This window comes from Esox lucius, chromosome 11 (genome assembly GCF_011004845.1).
Source record: "Esox lucius isolate fEsoLuc1 chromosome 11, fEsoLuc1.pri, whole genome shotgun sequence".
Lineage (NCBI taxonomy): Eukaryota > Metazoa > Chordata > Actinopteri > Esociformes > Esocidae > Esox > Esox lucius.
The window spans coordinates 36,724,478-36,742,722 of NC_047579.1; the positions used below are offsets into that span (position 1 = coordinate 36,724,478).

The 18,245-nt window shown below is 39.6% G+C and overlaps 2 long non-coding RNA genes across 4 annotated transcripts; one reads left to right on the forward strand and one right to left on the reverse strand.

The window, feature by feature from the left end:
• Positions 1 to 5,710: 5,710 nt before the first annotated feature.
• Positions 5,711 to 11,713, forward strand: LOC106024531. 3 transcript variants are annotated; one of them, XR_003782507.2, is made up of 7 exons: positions 5,711 to 5,937; positions 6,062 to 6,178; positions 6,859 to 6,915; positions 8,144 to 8,317; positions 8,450 to 8,578; positions 9,339 to 9,418; positions 9,845 to 9,913. It is a non-coding gene; the product is annotated as a membrane-spanning 4-domains subfamily A member 4A (long non-coding RNA). The 3 variants fall into 3 exon arrangements; XR_003782506.2 differs by lacking the exon at positions 9,339 to 9,418 and adding an exon at positions 10,958 to 11,713 and having other exon boundaries at positions 5,721 to 5,937; positions 9,845 to 9,928; XR_003782505.1 differs by lacking the exon at positions 9,339 to 9,418 and adding an exon at positions 10,958 to 11,713 and having other exon boundaries at positions 5,724 to 5,937; positions 9,842 to 9,928.
• A 3,978-nt stretch (positions 11,714 to 15,691) lies between these two features.
• On the reverse strand, positions 15,692 to 16,739 carry LOC114840323. The gene is made up of 3 exons (XR_004576472.1): positions 16,469 to 16,739; positions 16,050 to 16,197; positions 15,692 to 15,820 (listed from the first exon to the last, which is right to left on the reverse strand). It is a non-coding gene; the product is annotated as an uncharacterized LOC114840323 (long non-coding RNA).
• Between the last annotated feature and the right edge of the window lie 1,506 nt (positions 16,740 to 18,245).

The following is an 18,245-nucleotide window of genomic DNA, read 5'->3' on the forward strand; positions in this document are numbered from 1 at the left end:
GGGGATCGGGTTGTCTAGGCCCCCGCCTTCGACTGCCACCCGATCCTCTCTGCACCGGCCCCTTATGGTCCCTCCTGTGGGTGGTGAGCCCACGGGAGGGCGGCCCCATGTCGCTCGTTCGGGCTGGGCTCGGCCGGGCCCCATGGGGAAAGGCCCGGCCACCAGGCGCTCGCGAACGAGCCCCAACCCCGGGCCTGGCTCCAGGGTGGGGCCCCGGCTACGCCATGCCGGGCGACGTCACAGGACACAAATTATTTATCATCATTAAGGGGTTTTTGAACCGCTCTTAGTCTGACCCGTCGCCTAGGACCTGTTTGCCTTGGGAGACCCTACCAGGGGCATATAGCCCCAGACAACATAGCTCCTAGGGTCACTCGGGTACTCAAACCCCTCCACCACGTTAAGGTGGCAGTTCAAGGAGAGGACTTGTCTTTTCCATTAAACAAAATCATCTTATCTGTACTTCTGGAAACATCTTGAATTCACTCCAGGATTTAATGGTTTGTATCTGCCGTGTAGTTAGTTTAAAAATAAAAACATTGGGCCACTAAATAATGTAGGTTGATGCAAACAGATGTAAGGTTTTACACAGTTGTGAGGCTAGTATATGTCTACTGTAGTACAAGGTCAAAATCCCAAGGTAAAACAGTCAATGTATTACTACTATGTATGTATTAGCGAATATGCCATCTTCATAAACGTTTTAATTCAGACATTTTAACATGCAGAGTAAAAACACAATGTACAGAAATTACATTTGTTAGTGGGTGGCAAAAAAAAACTAAAATCCTGAAACCTGATTTTACCAGCTTCCACCAAAATTATTCTACAAGATTTCATTATAAAGATTTCAAATGCAGTTGCATATTCATAGATGTTAACAAAAGGTTTTTACTTGAAAGCAGTTGTACTAAAATATTTGTTTACATATACAGCAGTCAATAGGTTTTTGTTAGTGAGGAGGGAATTACATTTGTGTGTACAGTCACGTCCTGGGAAGGCAGGCCTGCCAAGCCAGTGAGATCAAACGTGCAGTGAGCCAGTGAGATCAAACGTGCAGTGAGCCAGTGAGATCAAACACCCTCTCTCTCCCTCCTGTGCAGCAGGGACACCTGTTCATTTCGCATTATTGCCCTCACCTGTGTCTTTTCAGTCATTGTTTGGATTCCATTTCAGTGGTTTCATTGCCGTTGTTTCTGGTTTCCAGTTCTTTTTTATTTCTGCTACTGAAGTCCCCATTCTCACTGGGGGAAAGTGTGATTTTGTGATTGATATTCAGAGTTTGATTGTTAATAGAGCTCCCCAACAACATCCTACAAAGACAACAGTGATATACACTCACCTAAAGGATTATTAGGAACACCATACTAATACTGTGTTTGACCCCCTTTCGCCTTCAGAACTGCCTTAATTCTATGTGGCATTGATTCAACAAGGTGCTGAAAGCATTCTTTAGAAATGTTGGCCCATATTGATAGGATAGCATCTTGCAGTTGATGGAGATTTGTGGGATGCACATCCAGGGAACAAAGCTCCCGTTCCACCACATCCCAAAGATGCTCTATTAGGTTGAGATCTGGTGACTGTGGGGGCCATTTCAGTACAGTGAACTCATTGTCATGTTCAAGAAACCAATTTGAAATGATTCGAGCTTTATGACATGGTGCATTATCCTGCTGGAAGTAGCCATCAGAGGATGGGTACATGGTGGTCATAAAGGGATGGACATGGTCCAATGCTCAGGTAGGCTGTGGCATTTAAACGATGCCCAATTGGCACTAAGGGGCCTAAAGTGTGCCAAGAAAACATCCCCCACACCATTACACCACCACCACCAGCCTGCACAGTGGTAACAAGGCATGATGGATCCATGTTCTCATTCTGTTTACGCCAAATTCTGACTCTACCATCTGAATGTCTCAACAGAAATCGAGACTCATCAGACCAGGCAACATTCTTCCAGTCTTCAACTGTCTAATTTTAGTGAGCTCGTACAAATTGTAGCCTCTTTTTCCTATTTGTAGTGGAGATGAGTGGTACCCGGTGGGGTCTTCTGCTGTTGTAGCCCATCCGCCTCAAGGTTGTGCGTGTTGTGGCTTCACAAATGCTTTGCTGTATACCTCAGTTGTAACGAGTGGTTATTTCAGTCAAAGTTGCTCTTCTATCAGCTTGAATCAGTCGGCCCATTCTCCTCTGACCTCTAGCATCAACAAGGCATTTTCGCCCACAGGACTGCCACATACTGGATGTTTTTCCCTTTTCACACCATTCTTTGTAAACCCTAGAAATGGTTGTGTGTAAAAATGCCAGTAACTGAGCAGATTGTGAAATACTCAGACCGGCCCGTCTGGCACCAAAAACCATGCCACGCTCAAAATTGCTTAAATCACCTTTCTTTCCCATTCTGACATTCAGTTTAGAGTTCAGGAGATTGTCTTGACCAGGACCACACCCCTAAATGCATTGAAGCAACTGCCATGTGATTGGTTGATTAGATAATTGCATTAATAAGAAATTGTACAGGTGTTCCTAATAATCCTTTAAGTGAGTGTATATAGAATTAGGTGAAGGTAAAGAGCAAGGTACACCCTTTGGTTTGTCAGTTTTGTTCCGTTTTTCAAAAAACTCCCTGAGAAGGCCGAATTTTAGGAAGAAACCCAGAGGACCCAGGCTCAGAGGGGTGACCAGTCCTCTTTTGGCTGTGCCAGGTGAGATATTAAGAGTCCAATTGGAATAATTAATAAATGCATGTGGGCTAAATCCAGAGTCTATTTAAATGTAGACTAGTTCAGAAGTATGACCAGATGGACAAGGACAAGGACAGCAACGGGCCCCCCAAACCAGGTACAATAGTATAGCAGCGTAAGACCTTGGAACTGAGACGGGGGGGTCCGGCAACACTGTGGCCCTACCCGGGGGAGGCCCCGGACAGGGCCCAACAGGCAGGAAATCAATCCACCCACATTGCCAGGCATCAACCAAAGGGACACCCACCAACCGCAACCACCCTAAATGAGGGCTGAGTATTGCCAGCAGAGTACAGCCCAGTATTAGTAATATTGTATCTGTCAGGACTCAATTAAAATGATCAGATATATGAATGAACTTTTTCTCATGGTCCTTCTCATCCTGCAAACATATCTTCAGGATCACAGGAAAGAACCGCAATGACTAAGGAGAAGATAGCATAAGTATTTCAATCTTTTGGAGCTTCGAGTCTCTCGTTGTCAGCTGTAGTATAGAGAATTAATGCAAAAAAGGTATTTGGTCTATTATCATCTATTAGACTAAAATAGTAGTATTAGTTCATTTTAAAAGTTGTAATGATAGGATAAATATCATCACGTTTAAAAATTACTTTTATTACTATGTTCTAATTATCTGAATTGAACCTTGATTTTGACTCTTGATTTTGAATCTAGACAATGAGTTGCGCTTGTTGGATTTTTGTACAATAATTAATGCCCCCTGCCTGTAGTCAGATGTTTTTTAAATATTCTAAATAATACCCATAATGAACATGGTTTTGTTGATGGTTGTAAATAGGCTTACCACCTGTCCTGTATAATATGGGATCGTCCTTTATTGAAAAATAAAATGCACTGTCCCTTATAGAATCAATACGGGACGCGATTTGTCCCGTATTTTCGAGCACATCCTACACTAATGCATACACTACATTTTCACAAACTGGGATTGACATGATAAATAATAAAACCAAAAGAGTTTAATGAGACATTGCAGAAAGTAATAGTAATTCAGAATGAAAGGCGTGTCTGTCGTTCAACGTCATCGTTGTCCTGGTTACGGAGACTCATTTGAATAAAACCAACAACAGATGAAAACACAGTAAGAGGATGTTAAAAATAAGTAAAGAGTGGAGTTGACAAAAACCAAGGGACAACCTCAGACTGAACTCAAAGCAAGAGAAAAAAAGTGGCTCTTAAAATTTGATTTAAAATTGTCAATGGTGGAACTTGACCTAATGTGGGATGGGATATTCCAGAGCATGGGAGCAGCAACAGACAAAACTAGGCTTCCTCATCCTTCCTGTATCGTGTGTTCTTGCTTCTTCCAAATATACCCAATAGTTTATTTTGAAAGGCCAAACATCTTGCCCATGTCTATGATCTGATGTTTTAATCCTTAATTGATGCAACTGTTCTCTTATTTTTCCACATTGAAGGTGGCAACCCTAAAGCATGATGGGCTTGGGGCGGGTCAATTTGCAGATAGGGGTGTATAGGTTCAGGTGTTTTTTTTCTAGAGTCTGCGGGTGATTTTGTAGTTTACAGTCAATCAAATCTGGCAACACTGAGAGTAGGCCATGTCGGTAAACTTCCCGTAACTGCAGACCAGTTGGTTTACTGATACTCAGTACACATCTGTGGGTGTCTTCAGGGAAAAAGGTCTGTTTAATTTCGGTTCATATTTGTCATATTCCACATAAAATAATGGTTGTTTCCCTATAAATTACCGTTTGGCTTTATTTAAAATATTATCCATAATTAAGTTTTTAGTACTATCATAATGATTTTGACTACATTTAATTCCTTGGGGTGTCTATATCACATAAAATGTATTAGGTACCATGCACTTACGGTGTTCCGTTCAGATTTACCCTAACTGCTGATGCTACAACGAGAACCAATATAAGTATAGCAAGGTGCATCACCAGACCCGGGCTTTCGGGCCTCTAGCCCTAGATATTTTTTGGTCAGCCCCTAGTGTTCCGCTAGCTGACATAAACACTGCGATGGAGTCAACATTTGCAAGGTCAGTCGACAAGTGCTTCATGAATGGTGACTTCTGTATGCGCTGTGTATTGTCAGATATCGCAAGAGAAGCAAGCAAGCAGGGCTGTCAAAACAAGCCCAAATCAAACAACTTGGAGCTGCAGACAAAGCCCCCCAAACCAACGCCTTTTTGCACACACGTACCATTTAGTTACAGAGAGCTGGCTGCTCTAATGGGGCCGAGTACCTGACATATAAGTTACATTAAAAAGCTCTCTTAAAGGTGGAATTACATTTCAAGCCACACTTTGATAACGCTTTGTTTTGTGGTGTCCTTATTACAGTGTACTTAGATATGTAATTACACTGTAACACGTATTGTAACTGAGTGTAACAACACATTGTTACAGTGTAAGTATATAGTGTAAATGGTTGTTATTAAGGTATGTTATTACACCTGTGTAACAATAAACGCTTGTTACCATGTTTGTTATAAATATGCAGATTTACAATAAATCACCTTTTTGCTGTTTTATTTTTATTTCATCTTAATTTGATGCATTATCATCAGGGGAAAACAATTTGTCTGAGGGATGAAAGAGGAAAGCCCATGCTCAATAGCCTAATTACTTCCACATCAACCTGCACTCATATCTCTGGTAACTGCACTGGATTCTCTTTTAATTGCATGCTGGTTGAACTAGGCTTGCCTGGTTACTTTTCTGGTTTCAAAGAAACTGTTGTTCTTTCCGTGGCTTACTTAAATCTTGTAACGAGTGAAACTGTGAATGTCTCCACAATTATTTAGTTAGAAAGAGTGGAAATTAAACTTAATTTGGGTATTTTAATCCTATTTAACTTGGTAGAATTCATTTTTTATTGACCTACACAGTGTTAACTGTACGAAATAGCTTGAGTGTACAGATCAACATGAGCACAGTAATTAATTAGTAATTGTACTCACCAGGAAGTTGGAGGCTCAGCCTGGCAGATCACCTCACTAGCCTACTAAACAAACGTTCTGTCTCGGCTGTGAAAGATGTCTAACACTGTAACGACCGCAGCTAACAGGGTGGTGGTCATCACCACTGTACAACCCGCGGGGAACGGGATGGGGGTCACTTCTGCCCCTCATTTCATGGGACAGACGGTGTCCAAAAAGCTCGGACGATTCCAGTTAGGGCATCCAAAAGCACTTGGGGTAAGCATTCATGTTTTAGATCATTCAGAATGTTTTATAGTATTGTATATACAACAAGATTTTAGTTTGAACGTAATGAAAGTGAAGAACACGGTATGCATTGTACTTTGTTTTTCTTTCACAGACGGTGCAAATCATGATTGCTTTGGTAATGCTGTTGATAGGAATCGTAATGGCCTGGTCACCACGTCCTGACAATATTGGAGTCCTTAGTGGAATCTTTGTATATGGGTCTATAATTGTAAGTGAGCGACTCCGTCTAAAAATCGTACATTCCATTTCCTGTCTGGAGAATACAAAAAAGTATCTTCTGACATTTTTTTTTTCATTGATGTTCATTGAGACATTTACCATTTTAAAACGAATGGCTTTCAGTTTGTATTGTGACTGCTATGTGGTTCTAATTCAACTGTAACTTCCGTCATGAAGTTGTTATAGAAAGTCATAACCCCTTTCAAAGCTTTCACCTTTTATTGCCTTTCAGCCTGAAATGAAAAAGGGGGCTTTATTTACACACAGGAACCCATAATATCCAAGTGAAAGAAAATATAAAAGATATTCTCTGAAAATGAATTAAAACTGAAATATTAAAATACTCTATTATACATTCCCACATCCAACTTTTTTATTTCTCCTTTTATTTCTCAGATTTTATATGTTTTCATTTCAGGCTGTAAGGCAACTAGATGTGAACATTGTGAGAGGGGCTGGTGTCTTTATATACCCTCTGCATGTTTAGAACACATTGGATCCTATTCCTGCAAGTTTTCACCAGAGCCTATGACATAAAGTAGTCAAATGTAGTACATTTTGTAGAGAACACTGCTCCATACTCTACAAAATGCACTACATTTGTCTACTTCATGTCATAGGCTCTGGGGAAAACTACAGTTGAATAATCTCTTCCTTGTTCCTTCTCAGTTTGTCATTGCTGGCTCTCTTACTGTTGCTGCTGACAACCACCTGAATAAATGTCGAGTAAGTATGAAATAAATTATTTCCTCAGTAAATGTTTGACTTTTGATTTAAGGTTCTACCTGAATACTCTTACAAGTCCCTCCTGTATTCTCTGACAAAACAAGTTGTCCACTCGATGTGAGTTAATAACTATGGACTGCCACTTTCAAGACTTGTAATAACTGTCATACACAAAATTAAAGGTGCATTTCGTATATTTTTTGCATCTTAATATGGGAAAATCCAGAACATATCTGCGGTAATATTGGAATGATAGTGTTTCGCATTTATTCATCACAACTAATTATGGGTGAATCAAAACATACCTCTTGAATGCAGAAATTCTATTTGTCAACAATAGCCAAAATATCTTCTTTTGTCAAATGGAAAAGCTGGACACTCTCCAGAAATCTATGAAAAAACCATGGCAGATGGGGAATGGAAATTCTTCAACAAATTTTCTGTAATTTCCAGGTTGCTAAAACTTTACACATTTGACTGAATTTTGGTTCAAGTGGGAAAACAAGCATTGAACAGTTTAGCGAATCATTGTTCCATTTGCATTTCTTTTTATATTTTTAGAATTTCCCAAAATATAATTTTAACAGCTTGTCGACCAAAAGTAGAATGGAGAGTTGGTTTGAATACAGAATTGTGCTTCCAAAGAGAAATTGGAAGCCAATCTTTGCATTGGCTTCCAGTCAGTTACAGAATAGATTTCAAAGTGGTGTTTTTAGTTTATAAATCTCTGAATGGTTTAGGACCCGAATACATTTCTGATATATTTGCAGAATATAAACCGAGTAGGGCTCTTAGATCCATGAACAACGGTCAGCGAGTAGAGCCAAAAGAGTCCAAACTAAACATGGAGGATACATTTTTAAAGCCAGGTTAAAAACACTTCTCTACTCACGTGCCTATGACTGAGCACATCAACTTAACCACACTGTTTAGCCATATAGCTTCCCACTTTTAATCGTTAGCCTTATAGCTTCCCACTTTGAATCATTATACTGTATGTTTTCTTATTGCATTTTTTTATTATTACAATGTATTAATTTGCTTAGATGTTTTTATTTGAGCATTTGTTTTTATATTATTGTACTTTCATATATTTTTTATTTGTAATGCACATTGAATTGCTTCGATAATGAATTCGACAAATTGCCCCTGTAATATGACATCTTATTAAAAGAAATAAAAATGTATCACTAATATTTCCATGTCTTCTCTCTGATCTTTCTTTTAGGTGAAAGGCTCTCTGGGAATGAATGTTGTTGCCGCAGTTACGTCTTTCTTCGGCCTCTTTCTGTATTCTATGGACACTGGGGGTATCATGCTGTACTTCTACTGTAATCATCCATCGAGTCACGGCCAGTATTATAATACAGACATTGTGTCCGGAAGCTGTCCAGCTTATTTGGTATATATACAATTGTTTTATTTTTTTCTCATTGTTCTAGATACATTTGCACATTTCATGAGTAATTATCATGAGCTTATTGGTATTAGGTTAATGTAGTTCAATTGTGTCTCTCTCCATGTCTGTCTATAGACCAGATCTCAAGGAATTTCGGGTGTTTTGGTTATTTTGTCGCTGCTGGAGTTTATAGTGTCCATCTGTGTTTCGTCCTTCGGCTGCAAAGCCGTCTGTCAGTGCTGCAAGTGCTGCCACACACCTGAGGTGAGACCTGTATAATAGCAACCTGTATATCCGTTTCTTTGGAGCCAATCTGCCTACAGTCAGGCTGTTATTGGCTTCTCAAACTTTCAGCCTCTGCACAAATGACACCTGACTGTTAACAAAAGCCTAAATGTGTCCAATAATAACACCAGTGTTGCCTTTTTTACATGTATTCCTCCAGACATTCCTGACTAAACATATTTTTTGCTTTAAAATTGCTGTTACATGTTTTCAGATGTGTCCAGACGCTGTGAATATGTCTTTTTTTCATGTATTTTTATTCAATTTCTGTCGCCAACTGCGCTTAGTTACAGTACACTTGAGACAGGTTGTGTTCCAACTAAAGGTGAAAACAGACATGAATTTCTCTGCCTTTCCCTGACTTTAGTGAGCGATGAATCTTAGTATTTGTTTGGGTTGTCTTTAGTGCAGCCATCCAATTTTCCTGTTCTTGGAAGAACTGAAGGCTTCCTGTAGTCCTCATTCTGGTCCCGGGCCTTATAAAACATTCGCTGGACTCAGTCGTCTCTCAATCTTTGAAGGGAGCCCTTCAGGTGTAAATACTGTTCACCTGCTCAACAGGTTCAGTGTACAGTGTACTCCAACATCATTAACATGTCTTGCCTGAGCTATGAGTCAGGGAAAGTCTCTAAAACACTAATTAACTAAGTGTTCCATTTCATTCGGTCTCTCTGTATGACGCTATGGGAAGTTCACATTTTCATGCACACAAATCTTATTTTGGATCTTGATTTGGCAGGGTTTTTCCATGAGAATGTCACTTAAACATTTGTTTCCGGATTTTGAAGACGGCCTCAATATGACCTGCCTTTCAGCAAGGTGTGTGGTGGAGGCTTATTCTAGGGAATGGATGTCAGTGGGAAGGCGAAGCTGCTTTACAGCATTGTCCGTTAAAACACATCAAACATGGGGAAAGGCCAAGGGCTTGGGTCCAGCCTCACTGTCCTCCCTGCAAGCTCAATGTGGTGGTGTCCCCAAGTGGCAGGACCTAGGAGGTGCTGCTGTGTCACTGTTGATGCCAAAACTTAACTCCCAATGTCAAAAAATATATTTTATAACCAACTCAAAAATGGAAAAGTCTTCCATTAGCTTGGGCCTGGTTGCCTGTGTCGACCAATGACGTCAGGGCATTGCCACCACGGCTATGCAGGCTTACAATCTTTGGTTCACATTAAGGCTCATATTTCCATAATTTATATAATTTTTACAAATGGACTCAACATGGATGTGTCTGTCTTTTAGCAGGTAATCATTTTTGGAGAACAAATTCTGGTTCCCCAAGTTGGCATGATGCCTCCAAACCCTGCGGGTGTGCTTCCCAGATGTGAGGTATGACAGTCCCTAGTTGTTTTGGAGGGTGGACATTAAATAGGTTGCTCAAAATAAAACCAATGTCATCAACAGCGTTGGGGTCGAATCCAGGCTTGAATTCAGGAAGTTGAATTCAGGAAGTTCATTCCTCTTCCATTTCCAATTCACATCAATGCTTTTCAGTTAGATGCTTAGTGTGGCTACCTTTTTGACGGAACAAATAACTCGGTAATTCTCTAGAAAAGGAATCGACACCTCGTAATGCCAATAAAACTTAGTGCCAAAATGGGACATTGGTTCTTTTCACATTTCACCATTCATTTATCTCATTAGGAATTTTAGAATCACTTCCAATAAGGTCTTTCTTTAATTAAATTAAATTTAGCTTACCCCAGCTCTGCGTTTGACAACTGTGAAAATCTCAGGACATGGGGATGTTTGTCAACATATTTGGATCAGTTCATGCTATCTATAAATATTTGCTAAATATAGTTAAAGACATTGATAAATGTAACATTTCCTATAGATATTTCCTATCATCAGAGGTGAACCTACACGAAACACAGACCTTATTTCAGTCTGATTTAAAAGAAATGAATGGTGTAATAACGCAAATAACCACTTTTCAAGTTTGGCCGCAAAGTTTTTTAGGGATTATGACTCATACTATTTCACTCAATATGCACAGGCAAAGTCCTAGACGAAATAATGCTTTAATCACCTTTACACAGACACTGGAAGAGGCATTAACCTTTCAGCAGGTCAAGGACGTTTTTGCTCAAATTAGTTTAATATGGTAAAATGGCAGTCAAGCCATGATCTGCCACATTTTGATGCAATTTTTGGAAAGCAAAATGGAAGATATTATGCACTGATTTTATGTTTTTATAAGCTCTTAGAGAGTTACCCAAGACTCACACATGTAATCAGGGATTGACTCAGGATTGTAAATGTTTTCCACTTTGACACTGTTGGAAATATTTATATATATATATTTATATTACTAACACATTGTAAAACAACAAACTGTCCTATGTTTCTCTACAGACTGTGAACAACCCAAAGGATCCTGAGAGAGAGAGTATGGGTACAGAATTTCTACAGTCCAACCCGCCTTCACAATACAACTATGCCTTCCCCTGAAAAACAGACCTCACATGGTTATTTTTAGTGTTGGCCAATGTTTCTTCTACACAAAATCAACTTAAATTCTAGGCCTGTTTTAACAATTAAATAAATGTAGGTTGTAATGTAGACCTGTTTTTAATACATTTAATTTAATATATTTAATCCATTATTTTTAATTCATTGCGCGGCCCGCGAGCCACAGATTGGCCCTGGTGGGAGAATGTGTGGCCCTTGATGTGTCCACCATTGCATTAAGGGTTGCATGGTTTTGTCTGGTGGTATCCCTCAAACTGATGTTTTATCAACCAAAGTGTGTCTATACCTACATTTCCTACTAAACAAAATCAAGTTTTATTCTAGGCCTGTGATGTCTATTAAATTCATTTAACTTAAAACCTAGGCCTGTTTCCAAATACATGTAATCATTTTCTTGTCTAGGCCTATGCTTCCTATTAACCAAAATTGTGTGTAGATTTACAGCAGTTTTTTCTATTAAACAAAATCATTTTATCTATTCTTCTAGAATCAGTGTATCTTGAATTCACTCCAGGATTCAATGTTTCGTATCTGCTGTGTAGTTTGTTGTGGTGTTTGTGGAGTAATACTGGAGTGGTGGTGTGATTTTTAAATATTTAAAATAAAAACGTTGGGCCACTAAATAAAGTACAGTGTTCTGGTTGATGTTAAGAGATATAAGAGGTGAACATTATTGAGGCAAGAATATTTGTACTGTAGTACTGTAGTCTTGACAAATCCCAATGGAAAAACAGTCAATGTATTACTATTACTAACAGTCAATATATTACCTAAGTACGACATCACTCAATACTATTAATATTATTAAGAATATGTCAACTTTATATAAGGACAATTTTACTTTGCAGAGTATACAAACTTAGCTGTACAGAAATTACATTTATGTTAGTGGGTGCCAAGAAAACCTGAAAATGTAAGCCTCCAACCAGCCACACTTCCTACTCTGTAATATTTCATTATAAAGATATCAAATTCTGTTGCAGATTCAAAACTGTTAGCAAAACATTTTTTTTTACTTGAAATTATTTGCTTTTTATGATATAAGTTAGGAGAATGGGAGGATTGGGGTTAAAGTTTGCAGTTAAGTGGTTTAAAAGGCGTTCAAATATTTCAAATAAAGTCTAGAGGTTTGTATTAGTGAGGAGTGAATAACATTTGTACGTCCTGGGAAGCAGGCCTGCCGAGCCAATGAGATCAAATGTGCAGTGAGCCAGCGAGATCTCCCTCCTGTGCAGCAGGGACACCTGTTCATTGGCATTATTGCCCTCACCTGTGTCCCTGATCTCCGTCCATATTCTTGGCTCCTCCTTCCTCATGCGTCTTGTCGATAATTTTTTGGATTTCATTCCAGTTGTTTTGTTGTCGTGGTTTCTGTTTCATGAATCACACTTAGAGATGATTGTAAGTCTCTTCCAATGTTCGAATTTGAGATATTTTCTGAGAAGGTTTCATGAATGAGGGCCAGTGTCTTTTTCAATGACAGTTAAAATGATAGAAACAGGTCAGTGTCCAGGGCCGTGGCAACTGTAGGAATCCTAGGCTCCTTGAAAAGATATATGCCAAGGCCCCCTCACTTTGATATTCAAACATTGATATTATTGAAATCAGTGGGCCCCTCCCAGCCATTTGCCCCATGAATCATATCCACCATTCCCTGTGTTAAAGGCTAAAGGACGCATGCCTGCCATGAGGTCACAGAAAATAAAAGGGGCATGCAACAGGTTGAAGATGCCCGTAAGGATGCCCGTGAAGATGCCCGTGAGAACTTCTGTCAGCAGGTCTGTGCCTTTCTGGCCCCACAGTGAGACATGGCGGAAAGTGTTGTATTGTTTTTCCTAATAACAAACCATGGATACTGTTGCATAAACACAAAACCAACTAATAAAGGAATCGCAAACCAACAACATAGGGGTTTTAGTGACTCTGAAAGACACCCAAAAACCTGTCGCCTACCTACCATTTATTTGTAATTTACCACAAGGTTCGCACCTTTACTAAGGTAATCAACCTGGAACTACACGTTTTTATCATTTACATTGTTAAAGAATATAAATCTGTGAGAACAATATATGTAACAACAGTTTTGCTTAACTCATGCCGATGATAGCTTTGTGAGAACTTGTGAAATGAGTTGATGATATTTGACTTGGGTTAACAAAAACACACAAGCTCTCTTCTGCATAATCCCCCTGTGTTGGATAGATTCCGGACGGGGCATCCAGAAAGAATTCTGTTACAATTTTTATTTTAAATTATTAACAGTAAAAAAGAGAAATAAAGCATGATAAATAAAGCATCAAAATGCCTGAAAAATACATATATTTTTAAACACCAGGTCACCGCCTGCAAGGGGGCCCACCCGCCCTTAAAACAATATAATAAAAAATAAAAAATGTATATTTATATATATGGGGGAAATCAATCCATATGTAGTTTTAGTAATTATTAAAACATATTAAACCATCCGTCTCTGGTTTAAGCTATTTAAAATGTAGCGCACTTAGCTGGCTAACTAGCTAAGCTATTTAGTTAAGCCGCTTTTCCACCAAAAAGTACCCGGAACTGCTATTCAAGGAACTAAAGGTTGCCCATTGTTGTGTGCGTTTCCACCACGGTTCAAAGACCTGCGAAGATTAGGCTAATTAGGCCGCTGACATATGCACCATACACCATACAAAGCGACAGACCGAGGAGGGTATATCTGCAGACCGCAAGTCAGGGGCATAACTTAATATGGGTGTTCCTTAATATTAAGTTACGCCCATTGAAGGTTTCCATTGGTGTGGTGTTTTCGATTAAGTGCATGCATTTATGAAGGAAGTATTACAGGGTCAATGATGAAGATTTTGGTAAGTGCTTCCAATTGACAACCGCTAGTTATATATTTAGGGATAGTTAACGAATCCTGGTTGAGGCTTATTGACAGTGCATGAGGCTCCAAAAGAGGGTGGTTTAAAATGTACACGGCCCGGGATTTGACAGGTGGATGTCAAACACGGTTGCCTTGTCTCGCACCACATGGGGCTTAAGCCAGGTCTAGTCTATTAGGGTATGTTATAACTAGCTAAAGATGTGTGATACACCTGTCACTCTATGCAAGCAGGCAAGATCCATTTATTTTGTAGCTTAATATAAACTATGTTGTCATTATTTAGAAATGTAAACAAAATAATAATTTGTCATGGCCATCTTCTATGCAGTGGTGTAAAAAATAGTATTTGGCTGTGTTCACCGGATTTGTGAAATTGCTAAGGATGAACTAAATTACCTAAACAGATAATTAACCAGTGATCTTAATTGATTATTTACACTCTTCCTTTTAATTTTATTGATCACTGGTTAGTTTTGAACTCCCAAAATTGTGTACAATTATGAGATGTGTGTTTGGCAACAAAAAAACAAAAACAAGTATTAGTAAAGAGCTGGATTCTCAGGCCCTTAAAACCAGGGATCAAGTGCGTAATCTTGGTGTTCTGATAAAACTCAGACCTCACATTTAACAGTCATATTCAAACGGTCACCAAAACAGCATTCTATCATCTAAATAATATTGCAAGATTTGCAGGCTTGGTGCCCCAAAAAGACCCAGAGAAGCTCATCCATACTTTTATCTCTAGTAGGGTTGAGTACTGTAATGGCCTCTTAACTGGACTCCCCAAAAATACTTTAAAACAGCTGCAGCTCATTCAGAATGCTAACCAGGACCAAGACTAAAGAGCACATCACTCCGGTTCTTAAATCTTTGCATTGGCTTCCAGTCAATTACAGAATAGATTTCAAAGTGGTGCTTTTAGTTTATAAATCTCTGAATGGTTACATTTTGAAGAATATGTCAAACCAGGATGTACCCAAACTGGCCAATGGCAAAATCAGTGGGTGTTACTTAATATTCAGGAACCCCCATTTAAACTGATCAATAGCGAACATCAGAGGGCGTAACTTAATATTCAGGAACCCCCATATTAAGTAACGCCCCCGACTTGCGGTCTGCAGATATACTTTATTGCGCACAGAAAAGGAAGATTTTTTTAGTAGGCCTATATACGTTTCTGTACCTGTATCGTCGATTGCAACCATAACGTGGGTGACATGACATCGCAGTCGTGTACCTATTCAAAAAAGGATGAGATTTAATCAATATTTCAGCAGTGAGCAGTGTGTGGAAGTTCCTCTGTTTTCAGATTTACACAAACAGCCACTATACACACGTATTTGGTTCAACAACTATTTAATCTACAAAAATGTAGGTGCAAAATACAAAGAGTACTGTAAACCAGCAGCAATCTGGGTAGTATTATTGAACATTTAGATATGGCAGTAACATAAGTAAATCAGCAGCATATTACATGAGTGTAATATGCTTATTGTAATGACCACCGAGGCCAGGGGTGTGTGATTCCAATTGCAGAAACGCAACTGTCGATTTATTTTTGTACAGGGGAGTAGGCAGGAGCAAAAACAGTAGAGACGGGCAGGTAGGTTCAGCAACCAGGAGATCAATCCACGAAGGCAAAGGCACAGGCAGGAATCGGCAGAGAGGAGAAACCAGAAGCAGGCAGGCAGGTCAGGATACCGGGTGATCAGTCCGCGAAGGCAACAGTACAGGCAGCGGTAGACGGCAGAAGAATCCAGGGGCAGGCAGGCAGGTCGGAATACCGGGTGATCAGTCCGCGATGGCAACAGTACAGGCAGGGTTAAACGGTAGGAGAATCCAAGGGGCAGGCAGACAGGTCAGGAGGCAGGCTTCTAGATAACAAGATAGGACGGGGACGGGAAGGGAGAGAACAGGCTGGGAGTCAAAAGGCAAATGCAACAAGCTATACAAACGGCTTGGCAGGTCCGTAAGTGAGAAACTACGTAATGAGAATCATACAAATATAGCAAGAAGATAAAGCAATAACATACATAACACTGTACATGGTTAATACACACAGCACAGTTTCTTTCGCCGGGGACTTGAGGAATGCCAACTCACGTCTCCTTATCGCTCTTTATGCGGCTCTCCTCAGCCTGGCTCTTTTCTCATTATAGCAGCTGCATATACTGATCCTGCTGCTCCTGTCCTTTTGCTGAAGGACTGTCCGGTTAGCGTCGTAGATAGTTTTATCTACCTTACATGCCTTCTGGTGACGGGAAGAAAGTCAGATCACTGATAACAGCCTACTTGATTATGTCTGGTCTGTCGCGGAAGTCGACACGTTCACGATTTGCAACAAACATTTCCATATATTACAAGTATTTAACCTCCATACATTGATGTTCCTGTAGCTAATGTTGGTTTCTGTCTAGAAGAACAATAGCATGACAGTAACATGTAGTATACAAATATCCTGACTTTTCCAAAACATAACGTTTTAGCATTTAACATGCATCATGTAAAATATAGTGATTTACCTTAAACCGACTGGTTATCCAGTATCTGTGTCTTCCACCATGACTTCCCAACAACGCAGCAGCCGAGTCAATCGTTGCCGCAGTGCCGTAGAAGGCCGACCTCTGACCCTGCAACGCATGTAGAAGGTCAAACTATTTGCTCCGCCGGTCAGAACAGCTTCTGGTATTGTGATCCTCGATCTTCCTTTCATTTTGTTTTCATTTTTTAAGCTTCTTCCGGCACTGTCTCCCGGTGTGAATAATGGTCAGCTCACCTAACTTGTTGGATATTTTCGTGTACACCTTATCATTACGAATCGCCGTTTCGAATTTGGTCGTCAGCATAAACACTCAATAAGGACTGTATCACCTCGCATCTCAATGGGACTCCTAAATATTAGATCTCTTGCACCAAAGACAGTTGCAGTGAATGAATTAATCTCTGATCATAAACTAGATGTTATTGGATTTAAATTTAGACTAGGTCAGAAGTATGACCAGATGGACAAGGACAGGGACAGCAAACCAGGTACTCCACAGGTGGGGACCAGGACCTCATGTCCTCCTAAAGTTTAAAACGGGAGGAGACTGGGAAAATTCAGAAACTGCATTCCTCATTTCAACAACGATTTATAGTGGAGAAGGAGAATTTAGTGGGGAAGGAGAACTGACCCAATCCTCCAGCACAATAGTATAGCAGCGTAAGACCTTGGAACTGAGACAGGGTGTCCAGCGACACTGTGGCCCTACCCGGGGGAGGCCCCGGACAGGGCCCAACAGGCAGGAAATCAATCCACCCACATTGCCAGGCATCAACCAAAGGGACACCCACCAACCGCAATCACCCTGAATGAGGGCCGACTATTGCCAGCAGAGTACAGCCCAGTATTAGTAATACTGTAACTGTCAGGACTCAATTAAAATGATCAGATATATGAATAAACTTTTTCTCATGGTCCTTTTCATCCTGCAAACATATCTTCAGGATCACAGGAAAGAACCGCAATGACTAAGGAGAAGATAGCATAAGTATTTCAATCTTTTGGAGCTTCGAGTCTCTCGTTGTCAGCTGTAGTATTCAGAATTCATGCAAAAAAGGTATTTGGTCTATTATCATCTATTAGACTAAAATAGTAGTATTAGTTCATTTTAAAAGTTGTAATGACAGGATAAATATCATTACGTTTAAAAAAAAAAATTATTACTATTTTCTAATTATCTGAATTGAACCTTGATTTTGACTCTTGATTTTGAATCTAGACAATGAGTAAAGCTTGTGCGTTTTTTGTACAATAATTAATGCCCCCTGCCTGTAGTCAGATGTTTTTTAAATATTCTAAATAATACCCATAATGAACATGGTTTTGTTGATGGTTGTAAATAGGGTTACCACCCGTCCCGTATAATATGGGATCGTCCTTTATTGAAAAATAAATGCACTGTCCCATATAGAATCAATACGGGACGCGATTTGTCCCCGTATTTTCGAGCACATCCTACACTAATGCATACACTACATTTTCACAAGCTTGGATTGACATGATAAATAATAAAACCAAAAGAGTTTAATGAGACATTGCAGTAAGTAATAGTAATTCAGAATGAAAGGCGTGTCTGTCGTTCAACGTCATCGTTGTCCTGGTTACGGAGACTTATTTGAATAAAACCAACAACAGATGAAAACACAGTAAGAGGATGTTAAAAATAAGTAAAGAGTGGAGTTGACAAAAACCAAGGGACAACCTCAGACTGAACTCAAAGCAAGAGAAAAAAAGTGGCTCTTAAAATTTGATTTAAA